General features: G+C 44.1%; 1 protein-coding gene across 1 annotated transcript in view; it reads right to left on the reverse strand.

Moving 5' to 3' along the window:
- Positions 1-19210, reverse strand: part of LOC135394256 (uncharacterized) — a 726492-nt gene that overhangs the window by 639101 nt on the left and 68181 nt on the right. The gene's annotated exons all lie outside the window — the stretch shown is intronic.

The raw sequence follows: 19210 nt of genomic DNA on the forward strand, positions 1-19210 counted from the left end.
ATCAGCGAACAGTTTTCACCATCACCACCACAACCACTTATTTCTTTTCCATGTATCTACCAGCCTGCGTGGTAAAAGCCGATTGGTTGATAGCGATACGGAAAACGAATCGGAGGGCGCTCCCGGTTTCCTAAAACTCCTGATTAAGGGATAGAAACGCAAAATCACATGTGAACAGGTGTACTTTATTGAGTCACTACATTTTTTACAGCACTGACGGCCTTGGTCTTCTGTAGGCTGCAGGTACATGTCTTCTAGCACGTGTACGCTGTACGAGAAGTGAACCAAGATTACTACCTTGGTGGTCAGTATGCCCCATGAAATTGCTACTCCTATGTTTCCCCATGTAATAAGTGTGCTTCTACTTCAACAACACCTAGCAAATGATGAGGGTTCCCCTTTGTGACAATGCTGGCTCCAGGGCCAGCGTCTGGGGGGGAGGGGGCAACTGACCCCTGAGTCCGCCTAAAGGAGCGCAAAAAGGACACCTTTCGGGAGAAAGAACATCGGGGGGGGGGGGGGGCGCAAATTTCCCACTTGTCTCCCCGGAGGCGCAAAGTAGACGCCAGTACTGGCTGGCGTGCACCCCCACACCAATTAATCCACCAACGCTGCTTTATCATGGCAGATTTAGAGACAAACAGGTAGCACTCCTATCCCAGTTCGTGAAGTAACTGCCGCAATTTTGCGGCCGCCGCGGTTCCAGCCGCAAGTTTGGAGCCAAGCTCACCAAACTGTACAACCAAGTGCGTTCCGGCTTCCCAGGCGTGCCCTCCTTCTTCGCTTTCCTCCTCGCGCCCTCTTCACTCTCGCCGTACACTTCCCCGCTGCTTTACGCTTTACTCCTCACGCTCTCCAGTACTTTCATCCTTCGCTTAGCTCCTCGTTCATTCTGCCGTTTACAACGCCGACGCCGCTGAACGCAGGAACGGGCGCCTAATAGCTGCGTTCTAAAAATTGTGTGCTTTGTGGGGTTGCAGTGTGCATGTGTGCACACAGTCGTACGTTATGAGCAAAAAGAGAATAAAAGTTTAGCGCTCAACTTTGATAGCAACATCACGATCCTTCAATACCCTTTCTGGTCAGGAAACTCCGCTTGAATATAATAGACTAGGTCAGTTAGGGACAATTGCTCCCGCTTGGGGCGATCGCGTCGTTCGGGGGGAGACACCCTCGTGGAGCAGACGATGATTCCGCAGCACTGCGTGCTTTCAGGGAATATTTGATGAGCTACTTTTTAAAGTTCATTTCGTGTTCATAGCAGAAATAATTAATTCTCGAAACGATTCATTGTTTGAGCCGGCACATTTCAGTTCAGTGAACGTAAATTTACAGATTTGCTGCGTATATTGCAACTTTCGCTGTTGTTTTCTTTGACACGGAAAATTTTGCTTTTGCTCTCACTCGGGGCTCTCCATGGTGGTCGAGAAACATATTATGGCATTTTGTTGCACAATCACTCAATCCAGTGATGTATTGTAAGCTAATGACGCTTTCCGTAGTTATTGCGTGAGGGCGAAACTTTCCAAACACGTGATTTTCCTGTTTTCCTTGTAGCAGTTTGTTGTAATTTGAGCAGAGATAAAATGACGTGGTGATTCTATTTCAGCGCAGACAGATAAGACTTCACAAGAAGTACATATAGAAATCCTGTACTTTAATCGTCTAAAATGATCTCTGGCGTTATGAGAGCCGAGGGATACACATGCTATAAATCGTATGCCTCGATCGTTTTCAGCGAGGAAATAGCTTATATTGTTTTTTGATGTTGTGCAGTGCCATGCACAAGGTTTAACGTATCGTAGAGATCAATTTTTACACAATTTGGGAAGAGATGATGGGAAAACTCGCTGGGAGAGATCACAACAAAACGAGCAGGTACAATGATTGGTGTCTCCTGAATGTAGTTTGGACGAATACTCTGTACGAAGGAAAGATATGTTCCTTTGCCGATTCCAACAGGATTCAAGCCGGGTTATTAAATTAGCACGATAGAATTTACTCTTGCTGAAGTGTGGCCTGATAGCGCTTCCCAACTATAGAATTTGGCTGACAAGACTCAGATGTCAAACTCAACGGCCACACTATCATCGCGTTGTAGATATAGCCTTTGCATATGAGTCAGATCAGTTCCAGGACATTTCACTGAACAAATTATTTAAAATGTGGAATGGAGTTTTACTTGGGAGGTCAGAAGGAAATCTTGGGATTGCCCAAAAATTACGTTTACGAGAACAACAGGTTGGCATCTGGTAACAAAAATAATAATAATAATGATAAAATAAAATAAATAAATAAAAATGAAAAGAGATAAGCGGGGGATGCAGACAAAATCTCTTGTGTTAACCTTTCTCTTCAAATTTAGGATGAAGACAAGGAAACTGTATATTTTTACCATGATAGGCAAGCCTGAGCGATGGGCAAGACACGTAAACAAACACAAACACGAAGGCTCAAAGCCTTCGAGCCTTCGTGTTTGTATTTGTTTACGTGTCTTGCCCATCGCTCAGGCTTGCCTATCATGGAATTTATCCACCAGCTAGCCTGCATTTACGCCATTCTGTCACTGTATATTTTTATCACTATACACGGCCATGAATGGGCTCTAGAGTCTGTAGTTTATGGTCCGCAGAAGCTTTTGATACCTTGCAGAAGCAATTCAAAGCAAAAAAAGAAAGAAAGGAAACATGAATAGATAAAAATAGAAAAACATCACCCCCCCCCCCCCCTCAGCCTGCTTCCGGTGCAGCAAAAACTAATAGGTATGAGCGGACTTCGTTTACTAAGTCGACTTGGCATTACATCTTTCCCCCCAAGTTGTACCCCAAGACAAGTTATTGTATAAATATCATGTTGAATGATGTATATTTGAAAACTTTACGGTTCTTAGTGTTTTTATACTACCCATGTCACACATTGAACAACTTGAAGTAGCTCAACAAACCACGCTCATCGCAGTACGTCTACAATAAGGCTATTAGCAAATGAGCAAATGTTTCCCGTAGACCAAGTCATCTCTGTTTTTACACAAAGAAAAAATACTTTCATTAAGTCCTCGACAAGTTAAGGCTCGCCTTCCATGAAGAACATATAGCCATCGCGAAATGCTGCACGTTCGAATCAGGCGAAATCTCCTTTATATGTGTAGATCATTCTTACATACGAACAGAGTGCAAAGATTGCAATATACTTCAAGGATATATAAAAAACGACCTCTGCTTACGCACTCAAAATGCAAGCACAAAGAAAGAAAAAGTGTACACTTCCAAACACCCATAGAAACACTCTGCAAGCCATACGCGCAGGCACCGGCGGACACGAAAGACTCCCCCCGAACGATCGCCGCGCCACCACTCGCCGCTCGGCCGCTGAACTGAAGTCCTCGCGCGAGTTTCCTGACCAGAAAGAGTATTGAGTGACCGTGGCAACATCTAAACAATGAAGTTCCCAGGATCTCAATACAACCACGGATACAACCAATACATGCGGCAACTGTAAAAATGTTTGAAATACCCATAATATGCCGAAACAAAATAAAGCATTAGAAGTCTAACCTGCTGCATAGGCATTTGAGTCAGAACTACATTTGAACAGGAATTTCTTTCCTCTCAGATCATCTACGCTTTCCGGTTAATGCAGTAATCAGTAAACCCGCATGAACGTCCTGGAGGTTTTCGATCGGATAGACGTCCAGCGTGCGCACATTTGGCCACTTCACCAAAATATGCATGACAAAACAGAAATCCACTTGATGTACGAAAAAAAATTATCAGAGAACCTGTAAATGACGCCACGATGCTATGAGGTAAAGATGGTAAAGAAACAGGCGAGAAAGGAAGGGCTTGGGTTGGCTTGGGTTGGCTTGGCTTGGAAACTAGACAATGTTGCCCGCCGTGATTCACTGTCACTTACTGTCACCAAGTGCGGGGAATGGAGGAGCGGTGCACGCTAAAAATAAGAAGAAAAAGTTTCAAGTATTGCCAGAATTAATGGATACAGAAACGCAGGCTTTTCTTTTTTTATTGTGCAACGCAAATAATTAGCGTATTAAGTACCGGCCTTGCAGGAGTGCTTGCCGAATCCTTACTCTGCCGGTAGGTGATGTTTAACCACGTCTTTGTTGCGTTTCCCCTTATATAAGTCCTAATTATTAATTATTATTTTTATTACTTATTTAAGTAGGCTCAACCCATTCACGGGATTATGCACGTTTGTGCTATCACATGGATACCCCGGGCTTCTTTCTCTTTCCTACCCTAGGAATGTGTAACTAACGACCCTTTATCTAATTTATTACTGCAATGCTAATTCACTTTAGACTTCCACATAAGTTTTCCTGTTCTTGTTTCCGTCGTAACACCCTTTTTGGTCGGTCTTTGGACTACCTATTTACTTTTGTCTTTTTAAAATAAACAAAAAGAAAAGTCCAAAAGGCAGTCAATTGATTTCCTTTGGTGTGACCTCTTTAGACATTCAGGAAAAAGGAAGGCCAAAGTTCGCCTAGAGCCATTGTTTGTACAATTTTCTATAGGAAATCAAAGTCAAAAGAAAAGTCAAAGAAGCGAAAGAATGTCCAAATGATGTCAATCGAGAGGCAAATTTCATTTTCATAAGGATTAATACCACGAACGTCAAGGCACTGGAACTGTTTTCCCACGTCACTCGTCAGAGATACCAATTTTTCTGCATTTCACTGTGCTCTGCCAGCCTCTGGGTAACTTTATGCACGAACTTTACTGCAGCACTATTGTAAATAGTAACCTGATCGTTCTCAACAACTGTTCGTCAAAAGTCATTGTCAATGCACTGTGTATGTATGTGTATATTATATTCCTGTATTGTAGCTTTTTCCTTGTCTTGCTGCTTTTTCCACACATTGTGGTTTAAGAAGTGCCATGTTACTCCACTCTGCTTTGAGGGGTACTTACAAATAAATAAACACATAAATAAATACTATTGCACGCCTTACCTTTGCACGCCTTACCGCTGTGCCACTTTTTGTTTTGACCACTGGACTATCTTCTGTAGAGGGAAACTCTGGGTTCCTTCTCCACTGTCAGGAGGGAAACTGTAGGTTCTTACTGCTCTCTAAGGGGGAAGCTCTGGATTCTACGACAGTCAAGCCAACATTTTTAAATACATACAGACTTAAAATGATGACGTACAGCCTTGCTGCTGCACACCTTACCACTGTACTGGTGTACGACTACTATTTGGACTATCTTCTATAGTTGGAAACTCTGGGTTCCTGCTCCCTTATGAGAATGGAAACTCTGGATTCTACCGCGGTCCAGGCACCAGTCAAAACTATTAAGTATTAACTAAGGCTTACGCCCTTAATCAAAGGCCCACAGCTACACGCCTTACCGCTAGGACCCTTCTGTTCGAGACTGGAGGTCAATACGTACTAGGTCTGACGGCGAGTCACAGGAGTGGACCTAGCCGAAAAAAGCTGGCTGCATCTTGGGACATCGTGCCAAAGGTGTTTAGATGGAGTAGCTTTGTAAGATTGTCTTTCGCGGTAAATTTTGATCAAGTGGTCCATCTATTGACACCAAAGTTAAAGGCCCAGCAATAAGAACGGGCTTCCTCGAACATTTCAAGCGGACAAGACTGCAACTAGCCCAGCTCCCAAACAAGAACTCAGAGCATGTCAAGAAGCCCGAAGACCACAATAATCACCACTGGAGAGATATGTTTTCGCCGCACTTGTAGGTATACTGCTTCAGTAGATTGCACTTCACAGAAACGATAACTTTTCCAGCTTTTTGCTAACTTGTCTACTCTTGCTGTGAATTTTGTACGGTAAATATTCGATAGCCAAGTCAATGTCATTTGATGGTCCGCTGCAGATGATATGGTCGCCGAGTTTTGTCAGATGTTCGTACATGGCCTTCTTCGGGTGTCGTCGCACAACGAAGAGATGGAGCAGTGGCGAGAATGAGAGTGCCGCTAATAGTATGCGATGCAGACAGGCGCAGTTCGCAAGCATCTCGCATAAACTATTCTCTAAAGACGAAAAGCGCACAAACGGAAAAAGACACAAGGGAGAGAACCACACAGGGCAAGCGCTCACAAGCTTGCCCAACTAGCTAAATACTCCCCGCTTTACTCTAAATACTCCCCGTACAACCCGCCTTTGCCGTGCTGATCCTTACCATAGGTTGTAATGTTGCTCCCAAAGTTGATGTGATGACAAAAAGAAGGCATACTCATTAAAAGCGATAAAAAACCCCACTGCGAGGGGACAACAAAAAGGGCAAAGGACAGACAAACGCAGCACTGTACTGCCAGTGCTGCCACACTTTTAATATGTATCACCAACCCGCCCGGATTTAAATTTTATTACATACTCATTATTTCATTTATACGGGCGCTTATTTTGATATACTACGGTTGTCATTCAAAGCGTCTTCCCAAGCTTGGAGCCTTCTGCAGGACATCCTTGCTGCGCAAAACAGCATATTGAGAATGCTGTACGAAGTAATTCCTTACAATGGGACGCTCGCATCCGGCATTTACCATTACTAGAGAAATAATAATTGGGAGCAGATTTACCGGAGATGTATTTTCACTGTATCTGTAGCGTTGCAACTGTTCACAGAAACGAACTTTTTCAGTCTTCGACTAAACTGTACACGCTTGGTGCTGATTTCATAAGGCAGTCACAGGAGAATCAATGTGACGTCCTCCAGTGGTCCACCACAATTCATACGGGCAGTGAGTTTCAACAGATGTTCATACATGCAATGTTATCCTATTGCCTCAAACTTTTGTTCCGGAGTCGTCGCTGATTAAAGAAGTGATGCCAACAGGGCAGATGGAAATAGTTGTGGAAATATGACAGGAGATTGCATCGTTCCATATCAACGGAATCTGAGTGAGATATCCCCGGAGATAATCTGAATGAGATATGACTTCTTTCTTTATGTATGAAACAACCCGAGCGAGGAGATCTACTACAAGGGTGGTTCCATTTCCGGCCCGACCAACTTTTAATAGTCATAGAGACAGTAGTATGGGATCAGCTCAAGAAGCCGGCAAGTCACACAGTCATCTGGACGCCATTAATTAGCAATTACAGCAATTTGGGACCCCCCACAGTAATCAGGATCATTCAGGGAGTCATTACACTAATTGGGGAGCATCTAAGACGTGTCCAGACCACTGTGTGAGTTGTCGGCTACTTGAGCTGATAAAAAATAAAAAAATAGGTAGAAAATAAAATAAAAAGATAGAAATAGAGTGGAGAGAAACAATTTATTCGAAAATCAACGATGCCGTGACGAAGAAATGGCTCCGGGGTGACCAGCGCTTGTTGACGTCGGGTAGTTGAAGAGATCGACGACAGGTGGCCACTTAGTTGCAAGGCATCACACCAGATGGCGCCACCATCATAGCTCTACGTGAGAACGACAGAACAAGATACAAGCGGCGGGTAAAAATAGAAACACTGCTGAACAAGTCTAGGCATGCGAGAGAAAAGGTCTAACCGCTACCGCTAAACAGTACACATCGGGGAAAAGGCAATCGCTTAGGCCTAACCACAGCGCCTCAACACTATACACCTAACACAAAGCGGGAACCGCTAAACAACAGGCTTGCTCTCTGCTAAACAAGTCTAAACATGCGAGGAAAGGCTTAACACGAGCGCGGTCAAACATCGACAAATCACTCGTTGGTCACCGCTAAACACGGCAAACATGCGAGAAAAGGAGCGCTACGTCTGCTCTCCGCGACAGCCAGCCAGAAACTGAGCGAGCGCGGGGACTGCGGAGCACCCGAGTGTACGTCTGCTCTCCGCGACAGCCAGCGAGAAACTGACTGGGACGCCGCTCTGCGGCCGCTACGCATGCGCGCTCCTAGCGCCCTCTGGGGGACCACCTGCGAGAGGCTAAGAGAGAAGAGCATTCCTGCGCCCCCTGCTGGCCGTTCTCATTGGTCGTGACGTCATCCTATTGTCTCAGGGCTACCCTGCTTTTTTTTTTTTTTTTCACAGTCAACACAACTGGACAAGCTCAATCTGCAATGAAGCCATGGCATGACGTCATCATGCACCTTCGTGGCTCAAGGACGCGTGCGCTCTAGACAGGGGAGCTATTATTTATTGAATCACTATGCCAAGATTATTTCCTTTATTCTTCTATAACGATTGAATAGGAAACTATTGCAGAAGAGCACCATGCATGAAAGCTGATCGTAGGAATTCCAAAGTCTTACTAAATGAGACTTGCAAAAGAACAAAATATCCTAACACGTAACTCCATCAACGGCTAATAAGAGGACTCAACAAATCAACACAGAGTACGGGTAACAAGGAGCACAGAACGATGCGTCTACTCCATCCAACAGCAGGCACGGAACTGAGTCGTAATGCTTTTTCTCCTCTATAAAGTCATGCATCTGTCCCTCTTGCAGTTGATTTCTGAACTAATTTAATCGCGAAATTATTAAGAATAGCACTATTCCCATTCGGGGCAGCACTATCGTCAAGACAACAATGTTCCTTGTCAAAAAATAAAAAATACAAAGCGTCAACAAAGGAAAGCATGCATATCGGGGCATGTCAGAACACGTCAGGACAAATTGCACGACTGCTGGGCAACAGAGGAAAACAAACACTTGGACAGAGTGAAAAGACACTCACTATCATCGGACACGTACACTACATTCCCTCATTGTAAATCCGCTCGTCACAAAATCCACCTGCATCGTCGAACACCATTCACCAGTGACGAACCACACATCCACACCCCATCAGAGGCAGACAGAACCCTAGCGAAACTAAGCTCTTCCACTGACGGCCAACGCAATTGCTAGGAGCAGAATTAACGTCTCCAGACCCGCCAGTGTCCAAGAGAGAAGTGAATCCTTGCGGCCCCTGCAGGCCGTTCTCATTGGTCGTGACGTCACCCTATTATCTCACGGCTACGCTGTTTTTTCCACTAATGCTCCTCTAGACAAGGTCAACCTGAAACAATAGTGTTGTGGTATGACGTCATCATGCAGGTGCGTGGCTCAAGGATGCTTACGCTGTAGACCTGTTATTTATTGAATCACTATCCCTAGATTATTTCCTTTATTCTTCTATAATGATTGCATAGGGAACTATTGCAGAAAAACACCATAGATAAGAGGAGATTGTAGCATTTCATTCCCAAAGTCTTACTCTACAGGAAAAAAACAAAATAGTGGTTCAGCAAGACATGTCCATCCCAGCCAAGAGCCATGCAGCTAACTGAATAATGACGCTTTGAATAAAGACACACACCTGTCCCCCTCGCGGTTACTCTCTGAACTAAATGAATTGCAAAATTATTAAGAATAGCTCTACTCCCATTCAAGGCAGCACTATCGTCATCGTCAAGAATATTCCTTGTACAAAAAGAAAAAAGAAAAAACTACATGTAGAAGGAAAGCATGTCAGAACAGTTCAGAGCATGTCAGCGCATGTTTGTCAGACAACAAGGGGGAAAAAGCGAAAAGAAACAAAGAAGAAAACCAGCACCAAACTATTTCTAAGCACACGCACTCCTCTTATTCAAAAACAGTGCTCATCATAAATCCGTCCAGGACAATACACACCATTTTTCTATTGCTACACTTTTTTCCAGTAACGGTCAATGCATTGCTACAGACTGCGTGACGTCATCACATCCTGTCAGAAGAAGACAGTGGCAAAGACTCCTATTATTTATTGAATCGCAAGATTATTTCCTTTGTCCTACTCTTAATGACATTCATTCTCTCATTAAAATGCAACAAAAGAGCACCGTGCCGTGGTCATTAGAATTACAGTAAACTACCACTGCTCTTTAAAATAATAAGTGAGTCCACTCAACATCACCTCCAGGCTTATGTAATACATGACCCTTTCTATGCTCATACATTCGTTGTCTGAGGCTACACCTGCGAGCAAAAAGACGCGAAAGCCGGGGAGCAAAGTTCCATTCGCGCACGCCAAAGCACAAGACAGAACGCCTTTACGGGAACATGATGGGATTACCATCATATTTATGATTTTCTACCTTGCATTGCAGTTTAGAAAAACTACTACAAAACTATAATTTTAGGAGCCCATTAAAATTCTACTTTCTATGGAAACTATAATTGCCCTATTACTTGGATCGCTATTAATGAAGCGCTCCAATTTTTTCTGTCTTCCGATTTCAGCCTTGTCATGCAGTGAAGCAGACTCACATCCAAAATAATTAATTTACACTGAGGGTGCCATGCTTCAGGAATTCCTACCCTGCGCTCAGATGCAAGCATTTCTTCACGGATACCTTTAACAGCTGACTTCCTCAACATACCGAGCTCTTAACAACATCTAACAAACAATCAGAGAAACCGTCTTCTCAGCTGCACCATGCGACTTTCTTCTGCGTAAAATCGGTGATTTGAGGAAGCGAGCAGCGAAAAATTGCGCGCACTTGTGCTTGACTTAAAAAACCTGAAGCATATGCTAATAAACTATGAGAAAGACACTCATGTCTGGTATCTGATAGTGCCACATGCACAGACGCATTGCCCTTGCGCAAAGAAAGCACAGGACAGGGATACACAAATTTCCTTAGGTGAGCAGGGAAAAGGCATAAGACCTCAGGTCACCACACATCGCCACGCGGCTAGCACAACATGACACCAACAAGATACTAGCAGGGGGAAGAACTGCAACACTGCTAAACAAGACCAGACATGCCATGATGACGTCACAAATCAGGAAAAAAGCACGCACGCACGCACAGAGGACAACGCATTAAACACACGGAGCGTTCAGGAATAACCGTAGCGTTACCGCACATCGCTACGAAGCTCAACGTCTAACACAAGACGACAGCAACAAGATTTTAGCGAAGGGTAAAAATTGCAACACTACTGAACAAGTCCAGACATGCGACACCGCATACAAAACACTGCTCATCGGGGAAAAGGCCTAAGCCTGCGGCGGATCATCATAGAGCATACACAACTTCATTTTTCTATTTTGCGTAAACTAAACGCGGTCTGCTTGGAAAACGACGTACAAATTTTAGGGAGCAGAGAATATAGAAATTTCTACTCCGTGCTCAGATACCAGCATTTCTGCCCAAAACCTGCAAAATTAAGCACTGCTTACTTCGCCAAGGTATCGAACACCCAACGAAATCAAACAAACAACCCCACTTCCACTGATAGAACAGTATTCAGCTGTTACGCAGGAGGCTTTCTTCTACATCAAAGTAGAGAAAATAACAAAAGAGCAGCGAAAAATTACAAGCACTTTTGCTCGCTTAGCTATAAGAGAGAAAATAAAATAAAATAACGACGCACACGCTAATAAACTGTGACAAAGACACCCATTTCTGCTATCAGATAATTATTGCATAATGCTAAATACTCATTTGCATTGTCCCTGCGTGAAGAAAGCACAGGATAGGGATACACAATTTATCTTAAGCGAGCAGGGAAAGTCACTTCTACTCGAACAGCTTAATACCATACAGTCTGAATTTTTGCAAAGAAAATAAAGCTTGAACAGCGCTACGAAGGTGACAGACACATACTAACAAACAAACAAACACTTCTATTCATTTCTATTGATAAAGGCGTAAACCACACTACAAGAACAAAGCACACCGCTTCAGAAAAGCGTATCAAATGCAACGCAGCAGGACCGGCTCTCATAAAATAGCCTGCCCAAAACAAAGACTTCACCAGGTTCGCGAGACAATTCCATTAAAAACGCTCTCGGTCTATCCTACAGATAGCAATGCAAGCGCTGCTACCCTTATTTTTTTAAACCACTATTCCACGCAATAGTACATAAATGTATCACTCGTGTCACATGAAAAGGCACTCACAAAGAACTTACTTGTCAAGTGCGATCCCTGGTTCAGAAAAGCGCGCGCGCCCGCGCGCACACACAGACACACACTCACATTTTCACACTCACAAACACAAAGTCTATTCTCACAACCACATAAATCCATATTATTCCTCAGGTCAATAATTATCCTACCATCGTCAAAAGATAGCTCACTCTTGTATGCGATCGCAAAGCGATAGGTCCTCGTTCCGGATGTAATAGGATATCGCCACTCGACCGACGCGAACCAAAAAAGAAAGAAAGGAATGCACGTTCGCTATACCTCCACGAAGAAAACGGTGCCGTGCTTCTACGCAGCGATCATCATACAGGAGTGAATTGTCTTCTTCGTTTTCCTTTTATTTTCTTGCACCCATATATTTGGCAAGAATACTATAGAGACCCAACAGAGCAGTGCGCTCACATCAACACGCCTTGGGCTGACCTTACACACCCGAAGCCTTTTCTGAATACATTCTGCTGGCGCTGGAATAAAAAGATTTATCGCCAGGGTACAATAATGTCAGCTCTGCTTCCGTTTAAGTGATCAAACAGTGCGCTCACTCGGGGTAACGGATCGCGCGCGTCGCGCGTCCAAACCGCGGGGCCCGCGTTGCGCTCGCACGGGGAATCGCGCGCGTCGCGTGTCCAAACCGCGAGAACGGGCCCGCGTGCGGCTCGTGTGGGGCGCGGTTGGGGCGCACTCCTTTATCACTTAAACGGAAGCAGAGCTGACATTATTGTACCCTGGCGATAAATCTTTCTATTCCAGCGCCAGCAGAATGCATTCAGAAAAGGCTTCGGGTGTGTAAGGTCAGCCCAAGGCGTGTTGATGGGAGCGCACTGCTCTGTTGGGTCTCTATAGTATTCTTGCAAAATATATGGGTGCAAGAAAATAAAAGGAAAACGAAGAAGACAATTCACTCCTGTATGATGATCGCTGCGTAAAAGCACGGCACCGTTTTCTTCGTGGAGGTATAGCGAACGTGCATTCCTTTCTCTCTTTTTTGGTTCGCGTCGGTCGAGTGGCGATATCCTATTACATCCGGAACGAGGACCTATCGCTTTGCGATCGCATACAAGAGTGAGCCATCTTTTGACAATGGTAGGATAATTACTGACCTGAGGAATAATATGGATTTATGTGGTTGTGAGAATAGACTTTGTGTTTGTGAGTGTGAAAATGTGAGTGTGTGTCTGTGTGTGCGCGCGGGCGCGCGCGCTTTTCTGAACCAGGGATCCCACTTCACGAGTACGTTCTTTGTGTGTGCCTTTTCATGTGACACGAGTGATACATTTATGTACTATTGCGTGGAATAGTGGTTTAAAAAAATAAGGGTAGCAGCGCTTGCATTGCTATCTGTAGGATAGACCGAGAGCGTTTTTAATGGAATTGCCTCGCGAACCTGGTGAAGTCTTTGTTTTGGGCAGGCTATTTTATGAGAGCCGGTCCTGCTGCATTGCATTTGATACGCTTTCCTGAAGCAGTGTGCTTTGTTCTTGTAGTGTGGTTTATGCATTTATCAATAGAAATGAATAGAAGTGCTTGTTTGTTTGTTTGTATGTGTCTGTCACCTTCGTAGCGCTGTTCAAGCTTTATTTTCTTTGCAAAAATTCAGACTTTATGGTATTAAGCTGTTCGAGTAGAAGTGACTTTCCCTGCTCGCTTAAGATAAATTGCGTATCCCTGTCCTGTGCTTTCTTCACGCAGGGACAATGCAAATGAGTATTTAGCATTATGCAATAATTATCTGATAGCAGAAATGGCTGTCTTTGTCACAGTTTATTAGCGTGTGCGTCGTTATTTTTTTTATTTTTTTATTTCTCTCTCTTATAGCTATGCGAACAAAAGTGCGTGTAATTTTTCGCTGCTCTTTTCTTATTTTCTCTACTTTTATGTAGAAGTGTAAAAGCTGCTGCGTAAAAGCTGAATAGTGTTCTATCAGTGGAAGTGGGGTTGTTTGTTTGATTTTGTTGGGTGTTCGATATCTTGGCGAAGTAAGCAGTGCTTAATTTTGCAGGTTTTTGAGCAAAAATGCTGGTATCTGAGCACGGAGTAGAAATTTCTATATTTCTCTGCTCCCTAAGAAAATTTGTACGTCGTTTTCCAAGCAGACCGCGTTTAGTTTACGCAAAATAGAAAAATGAAGTTGTGTATGATCTATGATGATCCGCCGCAGGCTTAGGCCTTTTCCCCGATGAGCAGTGTTTTGTATGCGATGTCGCATGTCTGGACTTGTTCAGTAGTGTTGCAATTTTTGCCCTTCGCTAATATATTGTTGCTGTCGTCTTGTGTTAGACGTTGAGCTTCGTAGCGATGTGCGGTAACGCTACGATTACTCCTGAGCGCTCCGTGTGTTTAATGCGTTGTCCTCTGTGCGTGCATGCGTGTGCTTTTTTCCTGATTTTTGACGTCATCATGGCATGTCTGGACTTGTTTAGTAGTGTTGCAGTTCTTCCCGCTGCTAGTATCTTGTCGGTGTCATGTTGTGCTAGCCGCGTGGCGATGTGTGGTGACCTGAGGTCTTAAGCTTTTTCCCTGCTCACCTAAGGAAAATTGTGTATCCCTGTCCTGTGCTTTCTTTGCGCAAGGGCAATGCGTCTGTGTATGTGGCACTATCAGATACCAGACATGAGTGTCTTTCTCTTAGTTTATTAGCATATGCTTCAGATTTTTTAAGTCAAGCACAAATGCGCGCAATTTTTCGCTGCTCTCTTCCTCAAATCACCGATTTTACGCAGAAGAAAGTCGCATGGTGCAGCTGAGAAGAGGGTTTCTCTGATTGTTTGTTAGATGTTGTTAGGAATTCGGTATGTTGAGGAAGTCAGCTGTTAAAGGTATCCGTGAAGAAATGCTTGCATCTGAGCGCAGGATTGGAATTCCTGAAGCACGGCACCCTCAGTGTTAATTAATTATTTTGGATGTGAGTCTGCTTCACTGCATGACAAGGCTGAAATCGGAAGAGAGAAAAAATTGGAGCGCTTCATTAATAGCGATTTAAGTAATATGGCAATTATAGTTTCCATAGAAAGTATAATTTTAATGGGCTCCTAAAATTATAGTTTTGTAGTAGTTTTTCTAAACTGCAATGCAAGGTAGAAAATCATAAATATGGTGGGAATGCCATCATTGTTCAGTAGTGTTGCAATTTTTACCCTCTGCTAATATCTTGCTGCTGTCGTCTTGTGTTAGACGTTGAGCTCCGTAGCGATGTGCGGTAACGCTACGATTATTCCTGAGCGCTCCGTGTGTTTAATGCGTTGTCCTCTGTGCGTGCGTGCGTGTGCTTTTTTCCTGATTTGTGACGTCATCATGGCATGTCTGGTCCTGTTTAGCAGTGTTGCAGTTCTTCCCGCTGCTAGTATCTTGTTGGTGTCATGTTGTGCTAGCCGCGTGGCGATGTGTGGTGACCTGAGGTCTTAAGCCTTTTCCCTGCTCACCTAAGGAAAATTGTGTGTCCCTGCCCTGTGCTTTCTTTACGCAAGGGCAATGTGTCTGTGTATGTGGCACTATCAGATACCAGACATGAGTGTCTTTTTCTTAGTTTATTAGCACATGCTTCAGGTTTTTTAAGTCAAGCACAAGTGCGCGCAATTTTTCGCTGCTCTCTTCCTCAAATCACCGATTTTACGCAGAAGAAAGTCGCATGGTACAGCTGAGAAGAGGGTTTCTCTGATTGTTTGTTAGATGTTGTTAGGAGCTCGATATGCTGAGGAAGTCAGCTGTTAAAGGTATCCGTGAAGAAATGCTTGCATCTGAGCGCAGGATAGGAATTCCTGAAGCACGGCACCCTCAGTGTAAATTAATTATTTTGGATGTGAGTCTGCTTCACTGCATGACAAGGCTGAAATGCGAAGAGAGAAAAAATTGGAGCGCATCATTAATGGCGATCCAAGTAATAGGGCAATTATAGTTTCCATAGAAAGTAGAATTTTAATGGGCTCCTAAAATTATAGTTTTGTAGTAGTTTTTCTAAACTGCAATGCAAGGTAGAAAATCATAAATATGGTGGGAATGCCATCATGTTCCCGTAAAGGCGTTCTGTCTTGTGCTTTGGCGTGCGCGAATGGAACTTTGCTCCCCGGCTTTCGCGTCTTTTTGCTCGCAGGTGTAGCCTCAGACAACGAATGTATGAGCATAGAAAGGGTCATGTATTACATAAGCCTGGAGGTGATGTTGAGTGGACTCACTTATTATTTTAAAGAGCAGTGGTAGTTTACTGTAATTCTAATGACCATGATGAGCCTTTGGGGTGAAAATCGTTAATATGCACAGTGCTCTTTTGTTGAATTTTAATGAGAGAATGAATGTCATTAAGAGTAGGACAAAGGAAATAATCTTGCGATTCAATAAATAATAGGAGTCTTTGTCTTTGCCGCTGTCTTCTTCAGACAGGATGTGATGACGTCACGCAGTCTGTAGCAATGCATTGACCGTTACTGGAAAAAAGTGTAGCAATAGAAAAATGGTGTGTATTGTCCTGGACGGATTTATGATGAGCACTGTTTTTGAATAAGAGGAGTGCGTGTGCTTAGAAATAGTTTGATGCTGGTTTTCTTCTTTGTTTCTTTTCGCTTTTTTCCCCCTTGTTGTCTGACAAACATGCGCTGACATGCTCTGACCTGTTCTGACATGCTTTCCTTCTACATGTAGTTTTTTTCTTTTTTCTTTTTGTACAAGGAATATTCTTGACGATGACGATAGTGCTGCCTTGAATGGGAGTAGAGCCATTCTTAATAATTTTGCGATTCATTTAGTTTAGAGAGTAACCGCGAGGGGGACAGGTGGGTGACTTTATTCAGGAGGAACAAAGCGTCATTATTCAGTTAGCTGCATAGCTCTCGGCTGGGATGGACATGTCTTGCTGAAATAATTATTTTGTTTTTTCCTGTACAGCAAGACTTTGGGAATGAAATGCTACAATCTCCTCTTATCTATGGTGTTTTTCTGCAATAGTTCCCTATGCAATCATTATAGTAGAATAAAGAAAATAATCTTGGGATAGTGATTCAATAAATAACAGGTCCCCTGTCTAGAGCGTACGCGCATTTAGTCACGCATCTGCATGATGACGTCATACCGCGACGCTATTGTTTCAGGTTGACCTTGTCTAGAGGAGCATTAGTGGAAAAGAACAGTGTAGCCCTGAGACAATAGGATGACGTCACGACCAATGAGAACGGCCCGAAGGGGGCGCAAGGATTCACTTCTCTCTTGGACACTGGCGGGTGTGGATGCGTTAATTTTGTTCCTAGCATTTGCGTTGGCCGTTAGTGGAAGAGCTTAGTTTCGCTGGGGTTCTGTCTGCCTCTGATGGGGTGTGGATGTGTGGTTCGTCACTGGTGAATGGTGTTCGACGATGCAGGTGGATTTTGTGACGAGCGGATTTACAATGAGGGAATGTAGTGTACGTCTCCGATGATAGTGAGTGTCTTTTCACTCTGTTCAAGTGTTTGTTTTCCTCTGTTGCCCAGCAGTCGTGCAATTTGTCCTGACGTGTTCTGACATGCCTCGATATGCATGCTTTCCTTTGTTGACGCTTTGTATTTTTTATTTTTTGACAAGGAACATTGTTGTCTTGACGATAGTGCTGCCCCGAATGGGAATAGTGCTATTCTTAATAATTTCGCGATTAAATTAGTTCAGAAATCAACTGCAAGAGGGACAGATGCATGACTTTATAGAGGAGAAAAAGCATTAAGACTCAGTTCCGTGCCTGCTGTTGGATGGAGTAGACGCATCGTTCTGTGCTCCTTGTTACCCGTACTCTGTGTTGATTTGTTGAGTCCTCTTATTAGCCGTTGATGGAGTTACGTGTTAGGATATTTTGTTCTTTTGCAAGTCTCATTTAGTAAGACTTTGGAATTCCTACGATCAGCTTTCATGCATGGTGCTCTTCTGCAATAGTTTCCTATTCAATCGTTATAGAACAATAAAGGAAATAATCTTGGCATAGTGATTCAATAAATAATAGCTCCCCTGTCTAGAGCGCACGCGTCCTTGAGCCACGAAGGTGCATGATGACGTCATGCCATGGCTTCATTGCAGATTGAGCTTGTCCAGTTGTGTTGACTGTGAAAAAAAAAAAAAAAGCAGGGTAGCCCTGAGACAATAGGATGACGTCACGACCAATGAGAACGGCCAGCAGGGGGCGCAGGAATGCTCTTCTCTCTTAGCCTCTCGCAGGTGGTCCCCTAGAGGGCGCTAGGAGCGCGCATGCGTAGCGGCCGCGAAGCGGCGTCCCAGTCAGTTTCTCGCTGGCCGTCGCGGAGAGCAGACGTACACTCGGGTGCTCCGCAGTCCCCGCGCTCGCTCAGTTTCTGGCTGGCTGTCGCGGAGAGCAGACGTACGCTCGGGTGCTCCATGCTCGCTCAGTTTCTGCCTGGCTGATGAGCAGTCGCCGCGGGGGAAAAGGTGAGTGATTTGCCGCGCTCCTTTTCTTGCATGTTTGCCGTGTTTAGCGGTGACCAACGAGTGATTTGTCGATGTCTGACCGCGCTCGTGTTAAGCCTTTTCTCGCATGTTTAGACTTGTTTAGCGGAGAGCAAGCCTGTTGTTTAGCGGTTCCCGCCTTGTGTTAGGTGTATAGTGTTGAGGCGCTGTGGTTAGGCCTAAGCGATTGCCTTTTCCCCGATGTGTACTGTTTAGCAGTAGCGGTTAGACCTTTTCTCTCGCATGCCTAGACTTGTTCAGCAGTGTTTCCATTTTTTACCCGCCGCTTGTATCTTGTTCTGTTTTTCTCACGGAGAACTATGATGGTGGCGCCATCTGGTGTGATGCCTTGCAACTAAGTGGCCACCTGTCATCGATCTCTTCAACTACCCGACGTCAACAAGCGCTGGTCACCCCGGAGCCGTTTCTTCGTCATGGCATCGTTGATTTTCGAATAAATTGTTTCTCTCCACTCAATTTCTATCTTTTTATTTATTTTCTACCTATTTTTTTATTTTTTATCAGCTCAAGTAGCCGACAACTCACACAGTGGTCTGGACACGTCTTAGATGCTCCCCAATTAGTGTAATGACTCCCTGAATGATCCTAATTACTGTGGGGGGTCCCAAATTGCTCTAATTGCTAATTAATGGCATCCAGATGACTATGTGACTTGCCGGCTTCTTGAGCTGATCCCATACTACTAGAGACGAAACAAATGTATCACTTTTCGACATGGTCACCCTTAACTTCGATGCACTTTTGACACCTTTCAACCAGCATTCTTATACCCTTGAAAAATAGTCCGAAGTTTTGTTCGCAAAATGCTGGAAAACTGACTCTTGCACCTCACTATCGTTTTGAAATCTCCGTCCTGTGAGATCCCTCTTCAGGTTTGAGAACAGGAAGTAGTCACTCGGTGCCAAGTA

The sequence above is a fragment of the Ornithodoros turicata genome, chromosome 5 (genome assembly GCF_037126465.1).
Source record: "Ornithodoros turicata isolate Travis chromosome 5, ASM3712646v1, whole genome shotgun sequence".
NCBI classification, from domain to species: Eukaryota; Metazoa; Arthropoda; class Arachnida; order Ixodida; family Argasidae; genus Ornithodoros; species Ornithodoros turicata.